Below are 22,070 nucleotides of genomic sequence, written 5' to 3'. Positions count from 1 at the left end.
TTAGAATAGGGTGTTAGCAATAATAATACTATACCCTTGATCGCTGTATAGCAGTGAACACAATGGGTTCCTTGTTCCTGACTAGTCATACTGCATTATAAAATGAAAATATGGGAATTTTTTGTAAGCATCTCAAAACACAATGATCCATATGAATTACACAGATGGCAAAATTGAGATAGAGACTCAATGGACCAAAAGGGACCTGGGAGATCATCAAGTCTGGTCCCCTGCCATAGACAGGTTAATTAGCTCAAACTAGCTCAGAGGTGCTAGTTCCAGCCTCCTCTTGAACACCTCCAAGGATGGCGACCACACCACCTCTGCCAGAAGTGTGTTCCAAGTTTTAGTTATCCTTACAGAGAAGAAATTCTTCCTTATGTCCAGTCTAAATCTTCCCTCTGCTAGTTTGTGACCATTGGTCTTCACCCTCCCCAGGGGTGCCTTCCTGAAGAGATGTTCCCCCAGATCTTGGTACTTCCCCCTGACGTACTTGTAAGTGGCTATCAGGTCACCTCTCAGCCTCCTCTTACTCAGGCTGAACAAGCCTAGTTCCCAGAGTCTCTCCTCCATATGGTCCGTCTTCCAGCCCCCTAACCATGCAGGTGGCCCCTCTCTGCACCCTCTCAAACTTATTCATTGGCTTCACCAGGGCTGAGTAGAGAGAAGCATCTCTCTGCATCTGTTGGCAGCATATTTGGTGATGCATGCTAGAGTTCTGTTTGCCCTGCTGACTTGATTGCACTGTTGGGTCATACTCATCTTCTGATTGATTGTGCCCCAGGTCCCGTTCAGATTCTGTGACAGTAACAGTTCTGAACAGCTACCACCTATCCTATAGTTATGGTGCAGGTTCTTCCTACCTAGATGAAGGACCTGACACTTCCCTGTTGAACCTCATCTGATTCTGATCAACCCATAAAACTGGTCTTGTAAGTCACCCTGGATCTTTACCTTATCCTCTGGTGTGCTCACATATCCCTGCAACTTGGCAGTATCAGCAAACTTAATCATAGAGCATTCCACCCCTTCATCCAAGTCATCAAGAAATATGTTAAGCACTGATCCCTGTGGAACACCACTGGAGACAGCCCCCCAGCATGAGGCCGTCTCATTGATTACAAGGCTCTGAGATAAACTGGAGGGTACAGGCCCTGACCAGCTTATGGTGAGGTGGGTGGATAACTAGATTCGAGGCCAAAGTCAAAGGCCTTACTGAAGTCTAGGTAAATGTCTACCTTATATCCCTTGTCCAGCTGGTTAGTTACCTGGCTGTAGAAGGACACCAGGTTTGTTAGGCATGATCAACCCTCCACAAACCCATGCTGGTTGTTTCTTAATACCTTGTCAGTTACAAGCTGGTGATTGATGGTCTCCTTAACAATTTTTTCAAAAGTTTTTCCAAGGACCAAAGTCAGACTAACTGGTCTATGGTTTTCAGAGTCCTCCCTGTTCCCTTTCTTAAAGATGGGTACTATGTTGGCCCTCTTCCTATCACTTGGGATCACTCCTGAGGTCTACAACTTTTTGAATATCTTCACCAAAGTCCCTGCTATGAGTTCAGCCATTTTTTTAGGACTCTTGGATGGAGGTCATCTGGTCCAGAGGACATGAAAATGTCCAATTGTCCTAAGAAGACCCTCGCTTGTTTGGGGCTGACTTCATGTTATGTTGACTTCCCCATATTCTCTAGGCATCTGGACAGGTGCACAGCTGTTAGCTTGCTGGAATACCGATGTGAAGTAAATGTTTAGGAGCTCTGCCTTTTCATGGGAATCTAATGTGGGCTGCACCTATTTATTTAGTAGGGGTTCTATAGTGGAGCTTGGGGGTTGTATTTTATTTCCTTGCCCCCTATATATCTGTAGAAGGACTCTTTTTTTTGTTGTCTTTGAATTTTGGATGCTAGTTTGATCTCCATACCTGCTTTGGCTTTCCATATCTCATACCTGCAGACCTTGCAACCAAGGTGAAATCTTCTCTGGTTGCTGATCCTTTCTCCCATTGCTGATATGTGTCTTTTTTTTCTTTTTCAAAAGTTCCAGAATATCTCTGTTGAGCCAAGCGGGTCTCTTGGCTCCTTTTCTACTTTTGGCTCTCATGGGAATGGCCTCTTTTTGAGCAGAGGATTACTCCCTTGAAGAGGCACCATCACTCCTGAACTCCCAGATTCTCCAGCCAGCAATTGCAGGGGCTTTTCTAACTAGGGTCTTTGTCACATGGGGCTTGATCTTGTTTCTACTGATAGAATGTGAATTCCCATTAAAAAGAGAAGGACCGAAGCCACGATAAATTGCTGGCAGTGTCAGAAAAAGAACTTAGTAAGATTTTTAGAATGAATTTATGCACTTGTATTTTTTCCCCCACTATGTTTGTAGAGAGGTGTTAAAAATTATTCCAAATCAAAAAAGGTAGGGCAAAATTCTCTGCTATTTGCTATTATCTTGTTGTTAATCAGATAAAACAAGTGAATTCAATCATTTTCAGGTTTTGCACTGAATTTCAGAACTTAGGTGAAAAAAAAATCTTTAAGATATGTTTTATTAAAAGAAACAAAGCATAACAAGGCTATTTTTTCTAAAGAAATCCTAGTACTGCTTCTTGCAATGCAAACTTACTATGGTCCCTGATGCATGCTACATAGCTTGCAATTAACCAGTTAATGGTGCAAACAGTGTAGACGGGCCACATGTGTGAAGTAAGACCAGCCTTACATGCAAAAGAATTATCATACCATAAAAAATTACTATTAAGCTATAAAAAGAGCCAACCAGCTACAAAGATAGTGGTTGAAAAGCTGTAGCAGCTCTATAGCTGGTTTCTATCCCGCTTTAACTTGATTAGGTCATGCTCTTCAATACGTGGCCCTACATCTAGTAAAATAGTCCAGGTTCAAACACTAGAAGAGACTTGGGGGCCCTGCCCCCTGGCTCTGTTCAAAGTTTGACCTTTTATTTTTTTTTTATCCAGATAGTTACCTGGAAGTAGAAACATCATAGATCAGAAATGATGGCTTAGAAAGTGACTTGAATTTTTTAAGAAACCATAAAATTTAATTATAGCCATATTATTTACTTTGATGAAGACTTTTGACAAATGCAAGTCTATTAAGAGATGTGTGTATATATAGTTTTCTACTATATTTATGTAGTACATCTCAGTATAGATAATTTTTATATTAGCTATGCAAAGAACCTATTAAAGTTTATAATAGTAAAGACCTAATTTTGCAAGGTGTTGAACTGAATGGTATGTAGGTATACAATTATATGGTGTTTATATGTACAAATAGTTTTATAGAACTCGAGGAAATGCAATGTGAGTAACCTGCACAAAAATCCCTAAGCGTTTAAATATCATGGACCTGTTAACAATGCTGTTTATATATTATTTCATGTTATCTATCATCCAGCACTTAACTATTAGTAGTATATTATTGACATAATGCTTAACTTTTCATTACCAAAACTGAGAAAAAAATGTTTTCAGTTTTTCAGGAGTATGTTTGAGAAGTTACAGGAAGATGCACACTTAGACTTCTTATTTAACTGCATGATAAACTGCCATTGCATTTCTGTTTATATAAAATGGTATGGAAGTATACCAATTGTTGCAAATCCTTTAGAAACCTTGACCAATAAATTATTCCTATAAATGTATACGCATTAAACATTAAACAGTGAGAAAAATACTTATCTAACTATTAAACATTTATTAATTCTTATCTGTTATGAAGGAGAAAGAGAGCCCATTTTCCCCTGAGGCAAAAATGTTGCATATTTTGCTTTGAAAGTGCTTGTTTATTTTTAATTAACTATTAAAAACACATTTAAAAAGTAGGATTTTAATCGGATGAAATGCATCCAAGAGTTGTAGAAAAAAAATAACAGCAAACAAAATGCTTTTCATGATATTATGCCTACAGTATAAGATAATAAGGCTGAGGCCAACACTTGTCTTCACTGTCTCTGATTCCATCTAAGGGCACAATTTTATTTTAGGGGCCAGATCCTACTATGCTTATTAAGGAACCAGCTGTGATCCTATTTCACTTTGCTCAAGTCCCGGAAAAACCGTTATTACAAAAGGTGGATAGGCCTCCGCTTCTTCCTTGGTGATTTTTTTGTTTGTTTGTTTGTTTTTTTGTCTTAGTTTCAAAGATAAGATAAGTGTATTATAAACATAGAATCATATAAAATTAGGGTTGTAAGGACCTCAGGAGGTCATCTAGTCGAACCTGCTGCTTAAACATGACCATTCCCAACTATATCATCCCAGCCACGCTTTTGTCTAGCTGGGTCTTAAAAAAAACACTAAGGATGGAGATTCTACCACCTCTCTGAGTAGCCTGTTGCAGTGCTTCCTCATAAGATTTTTTTTCTTAATATCTAACCAAAATTTCCCTTGCTGCAACTTGAGACCATTGCTCCTTGTTCTGTCATCTGCCACCACTGAGAACAGTCCAGCTCCAGCCTCTTTGGAACCACCTCTCAGGTAGTTAAAGGATGCAGTTAAATCCCTCCTCAGTCTTCTCTTCTCCAGACTAAATAAACCCAGTTCTCTCAGCCTGTCCTCATAAGCCAAGTGCCCCACCTCCCAACATTTTGAGTTGCCCTGCACTGGATTCTCTCCCACTTGTCCACATCCTTTCTGTAATGGGGAGCCCAAAACTGAACACAGTACTCCAGATGTGACCTCACCAGTGCTGAATAGAGGGGAACAATTGCTTCCCTAAGTCTGTTGGCAACACTCCTACAAATGCAGCCCAGTCTCACGAGAGGGGCACACTGTTTGCTAATATTCAGCTTAGGCGAGGTGTTGGATTTTCAGGGATGTGAACAGAGTGAAATAACATTCCCTTTTAGGTTTTTTTACTTCAGTAAAATGCCTAATAGCTCAGGGCACAATTGGACCTCAATTGTTTCCCCTACAAAGTGAAAGGAGTTGAAGGTGGGATTTTTGTAAAGCCCTTGGTCTCAAAAGAGGCCAGCAGGGTCTCTATATTAAAGAATAGAGAGGGTTGTTAGGCCTCTCTTTTAACCTACCAGCTTATATATTTTTTTTGGTAGGCCAAAAAGGGTACTTCTCTGGGTATTGATCTGCAGCCTAGTCCCCTCTGGAGGGCAAGTATACCAATAAACACGTGACTCAGGAATAAAGTTAAACAAAGTGTGTATTAAAATAAGTTCTACAAGATCAACAATGGTAACAACCAATTGACTTCACAAAACAAATGAGTTTGTACAGTATTTACACAGAAGAATCTAACACTACCACCATATCACTTGGTGCTCTAGGTCATGACCTAGAGCACCAAGACCTAGTGCAAGGAAGAGCCTGTTGCTCCAGCCTCTGTCGCTCTCTGAGGATTTTATACTTTTCCCCTGCACACTGGGTACTGGGCACCTCAGTTAAGAGATGGGTGATACTTTACCCTTCCTATGTGGCCGAGCAGGGAGACCAAGCAGTTGGATTGTGCAAAGGGTCTAGTATTTGTTTCGGATTCGGTGGATTCAGGGGACAGCAATTCGATTCAGTGATTGGAATTGGTGTTCTGAACCGATTTTAGCTGAATCTGATTTGGATTCGGCCAGGCCAGGCCCATCCACTGCCCACTCTCCTAGCCCAGCAATGGCTGCCCCGCCCACCCCAGCTCCCAGCATTTTTTTAAAAAAAAAAGCCCGGAGTCAGCTGGTGCTGCTGGGTTGGAGGGGATGATCCCTGCTGCCCCACCACTGCCCCATGCTGCATGGGGGGTCTGTATGAGCCTCCCAGCCCCCCCATAGGTGCCCAGCCCAAGGACAGCTCCAACCCTTTAAGGGAAAAAAGAAAAAAACCCAAAAAACCCAGAATTGCTGCTTCTGCCAGTGGAGGGCAATCTTCACTGCCATGTGGGGGGCTTTGCATGATCCCCCCGATGCCCCAAGGCTGCTGCAGGAGTGATGAGTCCTGGGGCTCTTTTTTTTTTTTTTTCTTAAAGGGCTAGAGTTGGCCTTGGGGGGGCTGAGGGAGCAGGGGAGGAGGTCTTATGGAAGAGCCCCCATGCAGTGTGGGACAGTGGGGGGGTAGCAGAGATTGCCCTCCTGTCCACTAGCAGCTGGTATGTCACCAGGGCTTCTTTTTAAAGTACTGAGCAGGGGTGGGAGGGCAGCCGTGTGGGGGCTGGGGGATTGGGGACAGAAGAGGATTGGAGAGGCACTTCAGCAGAGGAGACCCCATCAAGCTGTGCCCTTACCACCACCACCACCACCACCACCACCACCTGAGGGAGTGTGAGTCATTAGACCCTGGGTCCCATAGGAGATTAGATGTTTGGGGCGGGCAAACCCAGAGAAGGGGGTTGGGTGAGCAGCCCCACCCCACATAGGCAAGGCCCTAAGGAGAGGGGGCCCATGGTGCTGCCTGAACACCCCCCAAGGGACCCCACTGGAAGGAGGACTGTCCCTTGCCATGGGTCAGAGACTATATCAAGGAATAAATGTTATTAAGATTGTTCCTGTTTATGCATTATATTTTGTAATTGAAACTTTGTATTGTATTGATGCTGCTGAAATTGTTGTATTGTGATGGGTAAATAGTGTTATTTAGAGTTTGACCTTGTTCATTGGTTAATGTTCACTGTGTAAATATATGTATATGATATTTAGGTTTATGATTATATTATAAATAAAAAACTATATAGTTAAAAACTTTGGGCTTGGGCTAACTCTGTAGAGGAAAGAGGGATCTGCTCGAAATTCTGGCATCCCTCTCACAGCACCCCCTCTTGCCTACCCATCCCACCAAATTGAGAATAGGTCACACCCTTGGGAACCATCAGAGGTGATTCTCTCTCCTCCCCCTGTAAGTTACCATATGTATGCAGTTTTTTGAAACTGCATGTCAAGATGAAAACCAAAAGCTGAATTGCATGATTATGAGCAAAAACCAAGGGGTAAATGGCCGTTAAAGTGACAGAAATATTTGGTTCCTAGAGTTTTGCACCTTTGAAGGATGACTGAACACTTCAGAGTAATAAAATTATGTTGTGTTTTATATTTTAACAAATATAATACAAGAGGAAAATTAATAGAGTCCAGAGCCCATCATTTCCCTGCTTCTTTAAAATGCCAGTGTCCTAACTTGGGACGTAATGCTTTCTCAAGAGCGGTCTGCAACAGTTCTTGGATTAGGGGTCTTGGAGGATGGGCAGGCATTCATTTGAAGCACTAAAAATTTCTGAGAAATCTTGTCTCCCTGCAAAAATGTAACTTGAAATGAGTACCCATGCAGGTACCCAGTCAACTAGAGTGTCACAGAGTATGACAAGAATATGTATTGCCAGCATTCCACACCCAAGAGGCTGGCATGCAATGATCCTAGTATGCCTTGCAAGAGCACCCATCTCTGGAGGCTCCCCAGGACACCTGAGCACAGGGAAAAAGGACTGGCTTCCCAGGCAGCCACACTCATTAGAAACTAAGACCCCCCTCGTCTCTCATGTTGGGAGCACAGAGTCATGGTGCACCTAAATTTACACTGCTAAATGCTCATTGGTTCACTTGCAAGCATTTAGCAGTGCTACCATGTTCTGCAGCTCCTGATCCAGCAGTGCTAGAAGACCCAATGTGTATTGCTGTTCTGGCACAGTGTCAAAGCCTGATATCATTTACTCAAAGAGATCATTCAGCTCCTACATGTACTGATGCATAGCCCTGTGTACAGCCATGAGGACATAATTGAGGCTCTGGACATGTGGTCTCAAGTTTGTCATAGGAAAGTCCACACTGGGAGTTCAGGAGGTGTCCTTAGGTAGTTGGCATCTATTGGCATCACGATTCACCTGCTTCAACAACCCAGGGAGATCAGCAGCAGGGCAGAGGATGTAATGCTGGCCCCACTTCAGGAGGCAGTCTCTATGGGCTCCCTATTATCCCAGCGATGGCCTTTGTGAACTTACAGCAGTCAGTCACTGCATTAAGCATGTACAGATCTTACCCATGGCACCATCCTACAGTCTCTGCTTCCAGGAAGACTGATAGGTCTTCTCTTCACTTTGGCTATAGTGTTTTTTTTGCTTGTAAAATCTGGGTTACTAGGGGACTGAGTCATGACTTGTGGCATGCTGCATAACTGTACACATATTACATATGGCACTAGAAATTACTGCACTGCCAAGAAGTTGCAGTTGGAAAGAGCTAACATTTTGTCATGGAACCACTGAGTTTTTCCATGACAAATGGCTTGAATGGTCTCACTGTTTCTCTTTGCAGTGCATTTCTCACTAGAAAAGCAATGGCTGCCCATTACCTTAGAAACCATGGGTAAATGTAACCTCTCAAGTTAGGACAAGAAGACTTGTGGTTTCATGCTTTTTTTTTTTTTTTAAACCAAGTGGGGATGAAACTTGATCATTAATTCAGTTTTTAATAATTTTTTTTTTTGTTCTTTCCTATATTAAAAAAGCTCAAAGCGGTGTAACTTGACCAAATTTGAAACCAGTGAAGTCTTAGATAACTCTCTGTGAATCTAAACAATCAAGACAGGCTAATTGTCACCCAACATGTTGTGAAGGACTATATCATGGATAACATGGTGCACAATTTTAAACTTAAAATCAAAGTAAGCTGACCCAAAAATTATGTTTTTTTTTTTTTCCCCCCCCTATATTTAAAAATATGCTCGCTCTGTGGCTGAGATTTTCATGCAGTGATCTTTCATGCTGTGCGCACACCTTTTGTTACACACATGCCCATTGATATCAGTGGAAATTGCACACACAGAACTAAGATAGCATATAGGCATAAGTATTAACTGGAATACATTTCATTTTAACAAAGTTATAAGTATCTCAAAAAAGGAGTTCATTTAATGGAGACTGCAACAACGAGAGGAGTATCAGCAGGTATCTCTCTAATTACATATTTCACTTCAGAGTTTTATTCCTTTTTCGAGGTAGGGGAACTAGTGGCGCATATTGTAAGTAATTAAATCAATAATCTTTCTTGCAATCAACCTTGTTATTTAGATATTAATTAATGTTCTCCCTCTTATAAGGCTGTCTTCTCCTAGTTTGTCAGTTCTGTCTTATTCTGCATATTTTTAACATAATGAGAATGGCCTCTTAGATTACATTATTTATTCTTTCCCTGATCTAGGTAGAAAGCAATATCTCTAGCAAATGCAAAACCCCTATCATCTGCAGGGCTATCTTGGTAATCACTTCAGGGTATGCTAAAACTTTTCAAGGTGGTCTGCTAGTAAATTATGGAGACATCTGTATTTTTCATTTTCTTGGACAGTTCATTTACATCTACTATAAATGTAAATCTTCCTCAGATGTGACTAGTTTCTTACTCCAATATTGTATAGAATATTTACTGCTTCAGTAAAACTTCACTTGTCTTTTATTCTGTCACTCAGAGCTGGCTGGTAGGCCAAATAACTGATGCAGTCATGTCAATGTGAAAGGAAATGAGGCAATGATAAAGCCTGGTACTTGCAATAATATCCTTCAATGTGCAGATCAGTCTATGGTACATGCATTCCTGGAAATTTGGAATTAATTCCCATATTTTCAAAAAGTTTGAGCCCCATTCTCACATGTACCGGAGTCTAGAAAGCATGTGCAAATAACTTAGGTTCCACAGATGTATTCTTTCAATCTTGAGAATGCAACTTCACGTGCATTTTCTTGAAAATGGATCTTTCTTACAGAAATGAAGTTTGCTGTAGAAATGTATTTCACATGGATTGAAGGGGTCTTTGAACTCCTTGGCAATATAGTTCATATTCCCACAGAATGGAACTTCCAGTTTTTTATTTTAGAGTGAGTGTCCCTAGATCTTTTCCTTTGGAAATTGCTTTGGAAACATAACCTTACATAAACTAAGATCAGTGCTGTGTCTGAAATGAATGAACAGCTGGGCTCCACTTTGTAGTCTATGTTTGGTGACAATAAGATCGTTTCATGTATGCTATCTGTATATACAAAGCTTTTCTCAGAGAGAGTCCACTTAAAGTTGAGGTGTGTCCTCCAAGGAATCATTTCAGTAATACTGCCCCAGTTTTCATGGAAGCCAGTGCTGTGTATAATGGCGTTAGCATACATGGAAACCAGCATTTCTAAGATTTCCAGAACTTTTTTATTTAAACATTGGTAACAGAATTAAAAGTTAGGGTTATGTCTAGTGAGGGAATACCCTTTCATCCCTTATTCTTTTTGATTGTGCATCTTCTGCCGCGCTTTTGTGTGCACCCTGTTTAAATAAATGGTTGTTACACCCAGCTCTAAACTAAACCTGTTAAGACCTGGACCCAACTTAATCTCTGCTGACAGAATTCAGTAATATAGATGGTAAAAGTACTGTATCACTGTCATAAAACACTTTCATCCTGAGGGCTGCCAGCTATAGTGTCCAGATAATAGCTAATGAAGCTTGTATAAATAACATTCTCCTCATTCATTATGATGAAAAATTACAACATTGCTTAAAACTCTTTCCTCAATGTATGGTTTCTGGAAAGATGTGATGGCTATGTACTGATGTCCATTTCTACAGCAAGAAATGTCTTCTGGTAGAAAAATGGCCCTGGAGCTATCGCTGTATAGAAGTTTCTTGACAAATAGGCAAGCTTTCCAGCCAGAGGTGCACTAGAGGGCCCTTTGGAAACTTAATAATTGATATTGGGTGTGTCCACATGGGATGCTTTACTGTGCAGTAAACTAAGGGCACTTGTATATGTTTTAGAAGTGGGAGGGGTGCTTTAATTAGAGCAGCTCCAAAAAATCTTGTGTATTAGTGTCCCCATGCTGAAAAATGGCGGCAGGGATCCCTGCTATTTTTCAGTGGAAGGGTGCTGATAAACAAGATGCTGGAGTCTGCTGGAGCACAGTAATTACCACTCTCTGGCAGACTCGCTTAATCCAGTCTGCTCTGATATGCAGTAAATACAGGCACTACACTAATTGCACAGTAGTTACTGCACAATATAGCTCGTGTAGACTCTGACTGGGAAAAAATTGGCTCCTGGTCTGCCACACCAGCAAGTATGTTAGTTCTAGTGCTGCTCAGCTCAGGGCTTCCTCCAGAAGCCAAGAGATGTTCGGCATGGGGAGCAGATCCCACACTGCACCCCCGCCCCATTACTAGTCTTGCGGGGACTTCAGCTCCCCACAGGAGCATAGAGCTGAGCAGCTTCAGGACTTCTTGCTTCCCCACTCAGCCAGAGGCTGGCGGGGAGGTGTCCTGCTGGTGGGGAAGCTGGCAGTGAGCCCCCAACTAGGTGGGAATTCCCTGCACAGGCAAGGGCTCACTGCCAGCTCTTCCACCAGCTGATTAGGGTAGGGGCCTGAGAAATTGTTCACTGCCCTACAGCTGTTCCCCAGCTCCTTGCCCCAATTGTCAGACTGGGGCAGAGGAATGGAAAACATCTGTGGGGAAGGGGACAATTTTCCAGCCCTCTGCCATGATCAGTAGATCAGAAGAGCCTGGGAAATGGCCATCGGGGAGGGGACACTTTCCCAGCCCCAGGGCATGGGGCTGTGAAATAGCTTCTCCCTTGCAGCCCAGGCCTGACCCTGTTGTGCTCTACCAGCCTGGGGCTGGCACCTGGGGAGCCTGGAGCTCCCCCTAGCTGCCATATGGCAGGACAGTAAGGCAGGAGTATCTCTGCCCTGAACTCCTCCTGTCAGGAGCAAATTTACTCCTGACCAGTGCATGTGTAGACATGCTCTCACAAAAAGCTTACTGCACAGGATTTTACTGATCAGTAAGCTTTCTGTGCATTAAATGCATCCAGTCTGTCCTCTTCCCTGCCTGGGAAGGGTGCAGGCTAAGTAGCAGTTGGCAGCTGCTGAAAAGATGTAGTTGCCACAGAGCAGTTCCCCCACAGGAGAATGCCTATGCTTGGCTCCCTACAAACCCCCACTTTCCCCTCCCTCTCTCCACACCCCCATTCCCATCCCACCCATTAGATGACTTGCAGGAAGGGAGAATTTTCTCATGTTGAGAACCTTCCTGGTTCTCCCCAGCAGAATAACCCTCCTCTCCTCTTCCCACCTTCCTCTACACCTTTGGAGTCAGCTGGGGATGAAAGGGGAGGGGGGAGAGGCAACAGAGCACCCAGTTGCTATGACTTGCCATAGGGACATGGCAGCCTGCCTTATCCAACACTTCTTCAGGCTGACCCAGACCTATGTGGGGTCTACCTCATCCTTCTCTGTTGCAGACTAGCTGCGTGGCAAAGAGAAGCTATCAAGGGCTAGGACCCCAGCTTGGGGACAGCCACCTCACACCTGGCTTCCAGCTTTTAAGTCACTGCCTCAGCTGAGTAATGTGGGAGGAGGTAGGGAGTGGAGGGCACAAGAGGAAGTCTGTATAGCTGAAAGTGAGGTCTGCAAGCCTGACTATGACCACGCCTGCTTTTCAGTCTCCACCCCTCCCCCGCCCAGTAGCACAAGAAGGCAAGGGGAAACTGGCAGGGCCAACAGCCAGCCTTGCAAGCCCAACTCGCTGCCCACACTGCTCAGCTGAGCTGGTGGCTGGGGCAAGTGGAAAGTAAGCAGGGTCTATATTTCCTGCACTTGGCTTCTAGTGCCTGGGAGCTGAGAAGAGATACTAGTGTGGCAAAGCCCCTGCCTGCTTCTTGCAGCAGGAACTCCAGTCACGAGAAGGAGTTAAGCCAAGAAATAATGTGCAGATGGTCAGTCTCCCAGAAGAAACCTTTCAGTAGCAATTTAAACCCTGTTGTTCCTGAGTTCTTCCAACATTGATTTGGAAGAACCCAGTGAGTGTCTATGTGTGGCCCACATGATTGTAAAAATATGTCCTTGGAGATGCATTAGAGTATCTTTCATTGTTTATAGTCTCTCTTGTTAACATTCCTCAAAATATACTCAGCCAGTTTTTTTCCATTTTCGTCAGTTACCTGCTTGTTTTCTAAAGGTCTCTGCTATTTCCTTGATCTTGTTTTTTCTGTGTACAATGAGATATCACTCTATAATACATAAAAAATATCGCCAGGGAAAAAAAGCCAGTGTAAATAATTAGCTTAGGAAGGTGCCTTGTTATTTATAATGGGGCACCTTGTGAATTCTCACCTGGGCCACATATCCATCTCACTTCAGCAGATGTTGCTGATCCTCCTAGGGATGTTCTAACCTTCATCACTTTATTTTTCTCACTGAGTAACCAGATGCTGAGCTGTGGAAATATGAAGTTTTGGAGAAATGTGTGTCTACTCCAGACATCAGAATACAAATGAGATCAGCTAATCTATGCAAGCAGAGATGTAACAAAATTAACTATTCAGTATTGTGATCCCACTGATGTAACAATTTTGTATTGTTGCTTTAAAAGAATAGGTTTGAAATCAGGACTCTGTTTTTTGGTTCTGCTATTCATTTTGATTTTTTGTCAGTACATTTTCCTTCAGTTTTTCAACCTGTGAAGTGTTGCTAATGCTTATTGAATTCACAAGTATGCTTGTTAATTTAATCCTTTATATTTTAAACTCAAATTTTGCTGATGCTATGAAAATGCTAAAAATGCTTGGTTGTTTTCAAAAGTTACCAGAAAATTAAATTAGAAGGTTAGTATTTTCCCAAAACTGTTTAGTGTTTGATTTGTATATGGCTTTTGTATTTGGTTTTTAATGCCTATTCATATTCACTATATACTTTAGATTCAGAGATATAACACTGTAGATCATGATTTGTATTGTAAAAATGATGAACCATGCTTTAGATAGCTATGTTATTTTGGTTACTATAAGCATTTGGGACCTAATTAGTGAAGTGCTTTGGTGACTGGGGAGATCAACATCAGGGAGAATATAAGCTTAAATAACATAGAAACTTTCGCCATGAATACTGCAGTCGCACGTTTGCACTTAGAAAGCATTTTGAACATGAGTTTGGTATGCTTTGGGATGAACTGTGGATGATGCAGGCTTTGTATAAAGGGATCTAGAAAAATCTGTCCATAATAACCTTAGCAGTTTCCTTGTTCACAAACCAAAAGGTAGATGTCCATAAATTAATGGAAACAATCAAGCTTCGGCATTCCTGTCACTTGACTTAGCTAAAAAATGGAGAAAATAAAATCCACATAAATTCCAGGAAAAACTATAGGACACGCCCTTTACATTTTTTGTAACTGCCTAGTTTTTTCCTTCGTGAAATATTATATATGGCATAATAGGTTGGGTGTACAGCATGAAAACAGTGCTTGGTACAGCCAATGCTGTTCTCATAAAGAACATTTCCTCATATGTAAAGTAGCTGAAAGTTTGGGGGAGATGGCTGATCTTGGAAAATGTTTCTGCACTCGATGTGTAACAGCAGGATTCTGACAAATGTTTTTAGAAAAAGAAAAAAAACCTGAGAATTCATATTAAACATGCCCTTTGAAAGAAAATTTCCACAGATTGCTGTTGGATTTTGTTGCGCATCTGAAAAAATACACAATATTATGGATGATAGAGATGGTATTAATATTTATTTAGATGACATTTTGTTTTTAGGGGTGGCAGGAATGGAAGAAGAGCATGATTTAAGGCTCTAAGCAGCTTTGGAAAAAGCCAGACCTTGGTTAAGGGCAAAGTCCAGTCTCGGAGAAAAAAATAAGTATAACAAGCTGCCTTCATAAACCATAGAAAAAATTAGGTGTTTACTGTTGGCTCTTGATTTAGAATCCAGATGCCATCTTTGGAAGGGGGTGGGGGCAGAGGACCTACCCTCAGATTGACCGCAACCTTTCCATTTGATAATAGGCAATATTTTTGATACACAGTGAAAAACAGAAAAGAAATGATACAAACAATCTAGCAGTTCTATATATCTACTTATCCTAGGGGTCTTATCGGTCAAGAAACATGTGGCCAGGATGCAGGCTTCACCCTGAAGGCTCTCTCTTATGTGGCAGATGTCTGCAACCTGGAGGTGGGATGCCAAGGACCACACCCCCCTCCAGGGGGATGGATGAGATGGGCTGGTGGTGTGCCCTCTCCATAAAGGTCTCAGGGAACCCTCCCAGGGATGAGGGACCCTCTCAGGGGGGAGGATGTGGAGAAGGGGAGGAGGACCCTTTGGTGCTCCAAAGTCCTTCTTTTGTATACTTCTTCTCTCCTGATGACTTCATCTGTGGCTATTGCTGACTGGACTCTCTACGTTCATCAAACTGTCCATATTCCGTGTTGTCAGCCAAAGTTCCACTTTCATAAACCTCTCACCTGCCCACATCCTAATTTGTGGCTTTACCAGTGTCCTCGTAATTGGGTCTGTTCCCCCAAAACTGAAAAACTCCAGCACCCTGCTCTGGGGTCTTGCGAGTTGATACCACCTTATGTCATGTTATGGGACAGTATAGTACATGTCCCCACTTTCCCAGGCTGTGTGTATCCATTGGCCTTGTTGTGTTACACAGCCTGTCTGCTTCTGATGGCTCAGAATACTGTGGGAGATCCAGGCTTTTAGAGATGAATAAACCCCTGCTGCCCACCCTAAACCATTCTAATGCATATATAGATATAGTGTGCACACGCACACGTACGCACCCTCCCCCCAGAACAAACCTTTAAATACCATATTTTCAGCAGGACTCTGTCCTGTATGATCAGCTGGTGTTGGACATGACATCCCACTGGGACTATTCAACTTAATATGGCTATTTTAGGAGTAGTCCAATATCTAATATATATATCTAGATATTGGACTACTCCTAAAATAGCCATATGAAGTTGAATAGTCAGATATAGATAGATATAGATATATCCCTCATGAAAATTACTTAATGAACTTGGCCTGGTTGCATGTGCAAGCACTGTTGGCACTTTGGTAACTTAGCTCTTAGCATTATATCTGAAGAAATAGTTTATGCGATTAACTTTCAGCATTGTGCAGCTATAGAGACAAGTAAAATGCTCCCATGCATTCAATGTATGGGCAAAGAAATCATCAGCCTAAAAGAAATATTTCAATCATTCCTCATAGTCATCTGCAGGGAGATGTAGGAGCTTTCAACAGAAAGATTAAAGGGAAGGGAGAACAGGTTGGGTAGATCATATTCTTTCATTTGGAGATAATAGATGATATACTGTGTTATTCACTGTAATGAATAATTTCTAGTAGGGGGAATACACAACGGTTAGGTGATAGGCAAGTAACTTGCAATGTCAGGTCAGTGGAAGGAAGGCAAAGAATTAAGAGTATTTTAATAGCTGAAGGCTGAATAGTAGTAGTTTAGAGTTATGTCAGGTGACACAAGTGTTAGATCTGGTAAAGCCAAATGTGATTTTTATCTTCAATGTCAGTCTTATTGTTAGAAATGTTAATTGACTAATAAAGGCCACAGCGATGATACAAAATCCTAGCTGGCAATTTTATAAATGATTTATCTGTCTTTCATTTTTTAACAACTTCACTTTTCTTATCATATCTTCATCTACTTAGCTAATGCTATTCATGGTGAAGACACAAATTTCAGTATGTATTATTGCTTATCAAGATTGAGTAGTATCTCTATAGGCCTAATTCTGCTTCTCCTGAAGTTACTAAAATTTGCTGCTGACATCAGTGGGAAAAGTACTGGATCCTATTTGACTTGTTTGTATTTAATTTGTACCCTGGTATTTAATTTGAAAACTCCTGGTATTCAAATATTTGTGATAATATTTATTCTCTGAGTGTTCAAAATTAAGGGTTCATCCAAAACAAAATTAAAAACATCTTCTGGTTTACTGGCTTTATTTTCTTATTTGCAGTTATGCATGTTCCAAAAGATATTAAAGCTGTCTCATATTATTATTTAGATGTAGCAGACACTGCTAGGGGGTCTGCCAGAGAAATACAGTGCACACTAAGGCTGAGTCATAGTCTGTTGTTCAGCAGCTAGTCATTTATAATGGTGACAAATGGATGTAAAATTCTACCCTCCCAGAATAGTAGTATTTAGTATCCCCTTTACTATTATAAAGGGCCCAGGGTAATGATAAACCAGAATAGCATTATTTCCTTTGCACAAGTTCATGGTAAACATGACACAATAAGTAACAGCTATAAAATATAGAAAGTGGAAGGAAGATGCTCTCCCACAGGTATGTTTGTGGTTCTGTGTGTTCTTCCCTAGCCTAGTTATAACCAAAACCTTCCCCCCCCCACCCCAGTTTCCCCTGATTATTTTTTTTCTATCTGATAATATGCTGTTTATTTTATATTCTCTATAGTTAAAAAGGTAGATCAAAGCAGAATTTCCAGCTTCAAAATAATACCTTTATTATTTAGACTACCTAGGGAAAAGAGAGCATCTTTTGTGTGTATTCTGTCAGTCATGCTCCATAATTTGTATGCACATTCTAGGAGTGTATTTCTGCTTGGCAAGAGTACAGGCAATGTGGGAAAGTTTTTCTTGTGCTGAGTGTTTGGGTTTAGGTAACTGTAGGGTGAATGGTCTCTAGCTTTATGTAAAACATACCAGTCTTTTCTATATAGCTATTGCAAAACTCCGTGAAGGAGGTTAGTTCAATTCAGGTTCACGCTGGTAGTGTGTCCTTTTCTTACAGCTTTAAGTTAACATGATATCCAGGCAAATCCTAATGAAATATATTGCTTTCCTAACAAAATAATTACAGTAAAAGCTGTGTTAACTGGTATTTTACTAACCGAAATAGTCTATTAACTGGAATTTCCAATATCCCCTAATGCAAATCCTCATTTTAGCAACCAGAATCTTTGCTGAGTCTATCCAGCATGTGCATCAAGGATTTCTGTTGTTTACATGAGTTAGTGATGCTGCTGATAGAGGAGCTGCTGGGAGTCTGTGGGGTGGGGGAGGAGAAAGGGATCTGTGTGGGGCAGGACAGGCTGCTGCTGCAGGCTGGGGGCAGGTATAACTCTCAGATAACCAGAATTTTTAGATAACCAGCAGCCTCATTACCCCATTCAAAGCCCACAAAGCTTCTACTGTACCTACTTTCCCCCAACTCCTTCCTTCAACAGATCCTAGTCATTTTCTAATTCGGTATCACTGTTTTTTGCCTTTAAAATGTTTCACTTTTCTTGGGTTGGGGCCAGCAACTAAACCCAATTTCTCTCGCTCTCCAAATCTAAATAAGGTTGTTTAGCAAAATTCAATGCTTGTTGCTCTATTCAGCCCAATAAAACCTGTGACTTGTCAGATGTCATTACCTGAATCAAGATTTTCAGAACTGTTCACAATGCCCAATGAGTTCAAACTGCCAAGCAGAACCAACATGTTCTCCAGTCCATCCAGTGTGAGCAGCCTGTGCTCTTTAAAATATGAAGATCTAGTTCTGTTCCCAGTTTGTAATGTATTACTGAGAAGCCATAGGTCATGGAAGATGCAGATGTTCTGCATGACCTATGATATTTCTACGTAGCAACATCACGTGACCGTGATGTTTCTAGGTAGATACAGAAAATTGTTCTGATGTAACTAAATGAAATCAAAGCTTTTAAAACTTTTCTTATTTCTATTTTTCCTCCTCAAAACTTCTGTCATGTAAAGAAATAACATCTTGAATTCACCCACTCCTACTCTGAGGACAAGGATTTCAATTCTGTCTCAAATTGTGAGTTAATCCTACATTTCCAAAATTTCTAGCACCAATAGGTTAAACTTCTTGACACAACTGCAAATCTGCAGTAGACTGCCTATATTTGACTGTTGTAGATAGATCAGAAGTAATGTGTGAAGTAAACAGTTTTCTGTGTAATGACTGATGTTTAACTCAAGCCGGTGTGATTTAGCTAGCACCTCATATTACTGTTCAACATGATACTAAGTTAAAATTTAAGAAAAGCAATTGCATGGTAGCTGTTCATAAATTAATCATTCATATAAATCATTCAAGAAGCTACTGAAGTACTGAAAATTCAAACATATGATATTTGCTCTATAGTTCGTAAACAATGGGTGCATCTAAATATGCAGTTAGCATGTAGCAATATACTCCTGTGCAGTTTGTGCTGGAGTTTATTGCTCCTAGGCACAGTGTTTACATGTGTGCCCAGGAACGCAGCAGGAGGCCTTGCATTAATGTACATTAATGCATCTACATGTGACTTAATATGCTTAAACTAATCGCCCCTAAATTTGATGCCTGCATAAAGCAAGTATCACATCATCTTTAATGTGTCTCAGATTAACCTAATGTCCATTAAATGCCCATGTGTAGACACACCCAGTAATGTTTAACTGTGGAGCTAATTAGTCAACTCTGCAGTAAAGCAGATGGGTAGATGCACCCAGTTATACTAAAATTGATATCTTTGGGTTTGGAAAAATATCCATATGTCAAAGAGACTAGGCATTGCAAATTCTGCAAACTAAAATAAGTCTTGAGATGGATACTCACATATGTCTCTTCAACATATTTATTTGTATATGTTCATGTGATAAGTAGGCATTTTTTATAAATGATAATTGTAGGTTAAAAACAATTTTGGAAAAGTGGGGATGATGTCATTTGGTAAATCTTCAGGAAGTAAAAATATGAGAGATGCTAAAGGAAATTTAATATATATATATATATATATATTGTAAGGCATATTATGAACATGCCTTGAATGTGTCATGGAAATTTTTTGAGTATGTGCTGCCAGTACAGAAGAGGTTAAACTGACATGCGCGGTTTGAAGCTGTGAGTGGAAATTTCCAAGGCTCACCCAGTCCTTGCCCCCTGGGTGACCTGCGGAGCTGTCAATCATTGCTGACCTACTTTCCCCACAGACGCATGCTCAGATTGTGTCAGCTCCTGACTGAGAGCATGCTCAGTCAGAACCTGACATGAGGTAATCGGACTAGAAATTTCTCTGCGGAGAGCACGCTGATTGGCTACTAAATTGATATAAAAGTTCTGTGAGCCCCTCCCTCGGGGTGGTGTGTGGTGGTGGTGGTGGTGTGTGTGGTGGTGTGTGAGGAGAGATCGCGTGGACTAGAGACAGAGGCTGCTGCTGCAGGGACTGTTCTCTCAGTCAGGCTTCAGGGCCTATTGATCTCCTCCTTCGGTGGCTTATTGCTTATTGTATTTCGGTTTTGACTACGATCATCTGGCTTCCTGACTTACCTTTCGAACTGATTAACGGCTTACGATTTTGGATCACCCTCTGGACTTTGTTTAACCCGGTTCTGGATCATCGACCTCGGCTTCCTTCACCACCTACGACTCTGCTCATCCCTCCAACTGACGTCTCCGCTGCTGCATCTTCTGGCTACTGACCTCGGCTTTTCATACGACCACCCGATTCGTCCATTGCTGTGGACTGGCGTCACGCGGTTCATCATCACCGTGTTACAGTTCGTTTTATTGTTTGTTTCGTTGTGTGTAATCCCCATTTATGAGCTGTTGACCAGCCCTGGGACTAGGTCTTCGGACTGAACCTCGTGGGCCAACAGACCCCTTTGTTGTTAATTGTTTGTTTGTGTTCCAACTGTAACTGAAGACCTTTCTGCCTACGCCCGAAGCGTAAGTCAAATAAATTCACCTGTCTTTCTCAATCCACTCCGAGTCCCTATCTCCAGACTCTACGCCGCTAATCCCACCTGTCCGTATCTGATTGCCACCCCGGCCCACCGTGACCTTGGGGCCCGATCCTTCGGTTTTCCCCGACATGGCGTCACGAACAGGATCAATGGGAGGCGTATTGGAGTCGGAGATTATAAGGAGTTGCCCATGGAGCAACCGAGTCCGGCAGACCATCGGTGCCGAGGACTTATGGGACCACATAGCATTCCATCAGGCCGCACCGGCTGAAGGAACTGTGAGCGGGTACCTGTCCCTCCGGGGAGAAAGTGGGGAAGAATGGGCCGTTCGGCTCACCCCAAGTGCGCTGGGTTGCATTATCCAGGACCCTCGGGCCGTTTACCGCCCAAGGGGAGAGACCGGGACCGTAGCCCTGGCCCGTAAGAAACCTTCGGGCATGGCAACTTCAGGCCCGGATCGAGAATTTGCCCGGTGCATAAAGTATGTGAAGGAGGGTGGTGAGGATACCCCTCCTGACGGGTTTAACTGCCCGACCCTTGCCATCGGGTCTAGGGGGCATGAGCTCTTGGTCCAGCTACGAGAGTGCCTGGAGAAGGACGGCAGAAAAATAAAATGGTCGGGACCCCGTTGGAAGAAAGGCCGTATAATAAATGTGCTTTTCCGGGAGTATGTTGTCTTACTGAGGGAGCTAACTGACACTAGGGCCCAGCTCATGGCAGCAACCAGAGCTGTGACACAAAAATTGGCCTAGCGGCCATTACAAGATGGCACCGACCAAACTGTCAGCGCGCCAAAACCGATGCTGACGTCACGACGCCCAGCTCCACCCATCCCGAGCCTGCCTTCCGGGAAAACCCCGTCTATGATTCCGCCCACCGAGAGCCGGCCTCCCGCAACAGCGCCACCTGCTGTACGCAAGCCACCGCCTCCGTACGTCAGCCAGCGCCACCAGGAGGACGTACGCGAGAATTGCACCCAAACGGACAATGAAGACTGCAACAAAGTAATTAAGCACAGCATAGGAACGGAAACAACTGAAACAACAAGAGAAGATAAGACTAACAACGTAACCATAAGGAAATCAAGAGTGAGCACGAATACTATTGGAACCAATACGAATGATGTAACAACAAGAAGCTTAACGATTAAAACGAGTACCATCGGAACAAACACAAGCAACGGATTAATAGAAATGACTAAACCAGTAACCAAGATGAATTATACAAACGAAACTATAAGTGCTGATGAAACTGAGAACGACTTCATAAGAGTAACACGAAATAAACCAAGCCAACAACACAACGATTACACCGAAGAATTAGTGTCTGCTTTTCCCATTGCAGTTCAAAAATGGGTAACTGATCCTCAGGGTCAGACAAGACAGACCATCACGACACGAACCAGAACGCGTTCTGAGATGAATGAGTTGAAGAAGGAAACCGGCATACGAAATGATGAAACACCGATTGCCTGGTTGGGGCGTCTAGTAGCAGAAGCAGGGAGTGAGACCATCAACCAAGATGAAGCCTTGCAGCTCGTGCGCAATTCAGCTTGGAGCCGAGCTAAAGTAGTGGACCCGGTGCCAG

At 42.3% G+C, this 22,070-nt stretch overlaps 1 protein-coding gene across 1 annotated transcript in view; it reads left to right on the top strand.

The window, feature by feature from the left end:
• The window catches only part of LOC149857115 (uncharacterized), a 38,965-nt gene that overhangs the window by 9,658 nt on the left and 7,237 nt on the right, over positions 1 to 22,070 (top strand). The window contains exon 2 of the mRNA XM_090063423.1: positions 18,507 to 18,570. The gene's annotated coding sequence lies outside the window, so the exon portion shown is untranslated. The remainder of the gene's footprint in view (positions 1 to 18,506; positions 18,571 to 22,070) is intronic.

Source organism: Crocodylus siamensis, chromosome 9, assembly GCF_052110815.1.
Source record: "Crocodylus siamensis isolate JL-2025a chromosome 9, ASM5211081v1, whole genome shotgun sequence".
Lineage (NCBI taxonomy): Eukaryota > Metazoa > Chordata > Crocodylia > Crocodylidae > Crocodylus > Crocodylus siamensis.
The sequence above is the reverse complement of the archived record's forward strand: the minus strand, read 5'-3'. Positions and strand labels throughout refer to the sequence as shown.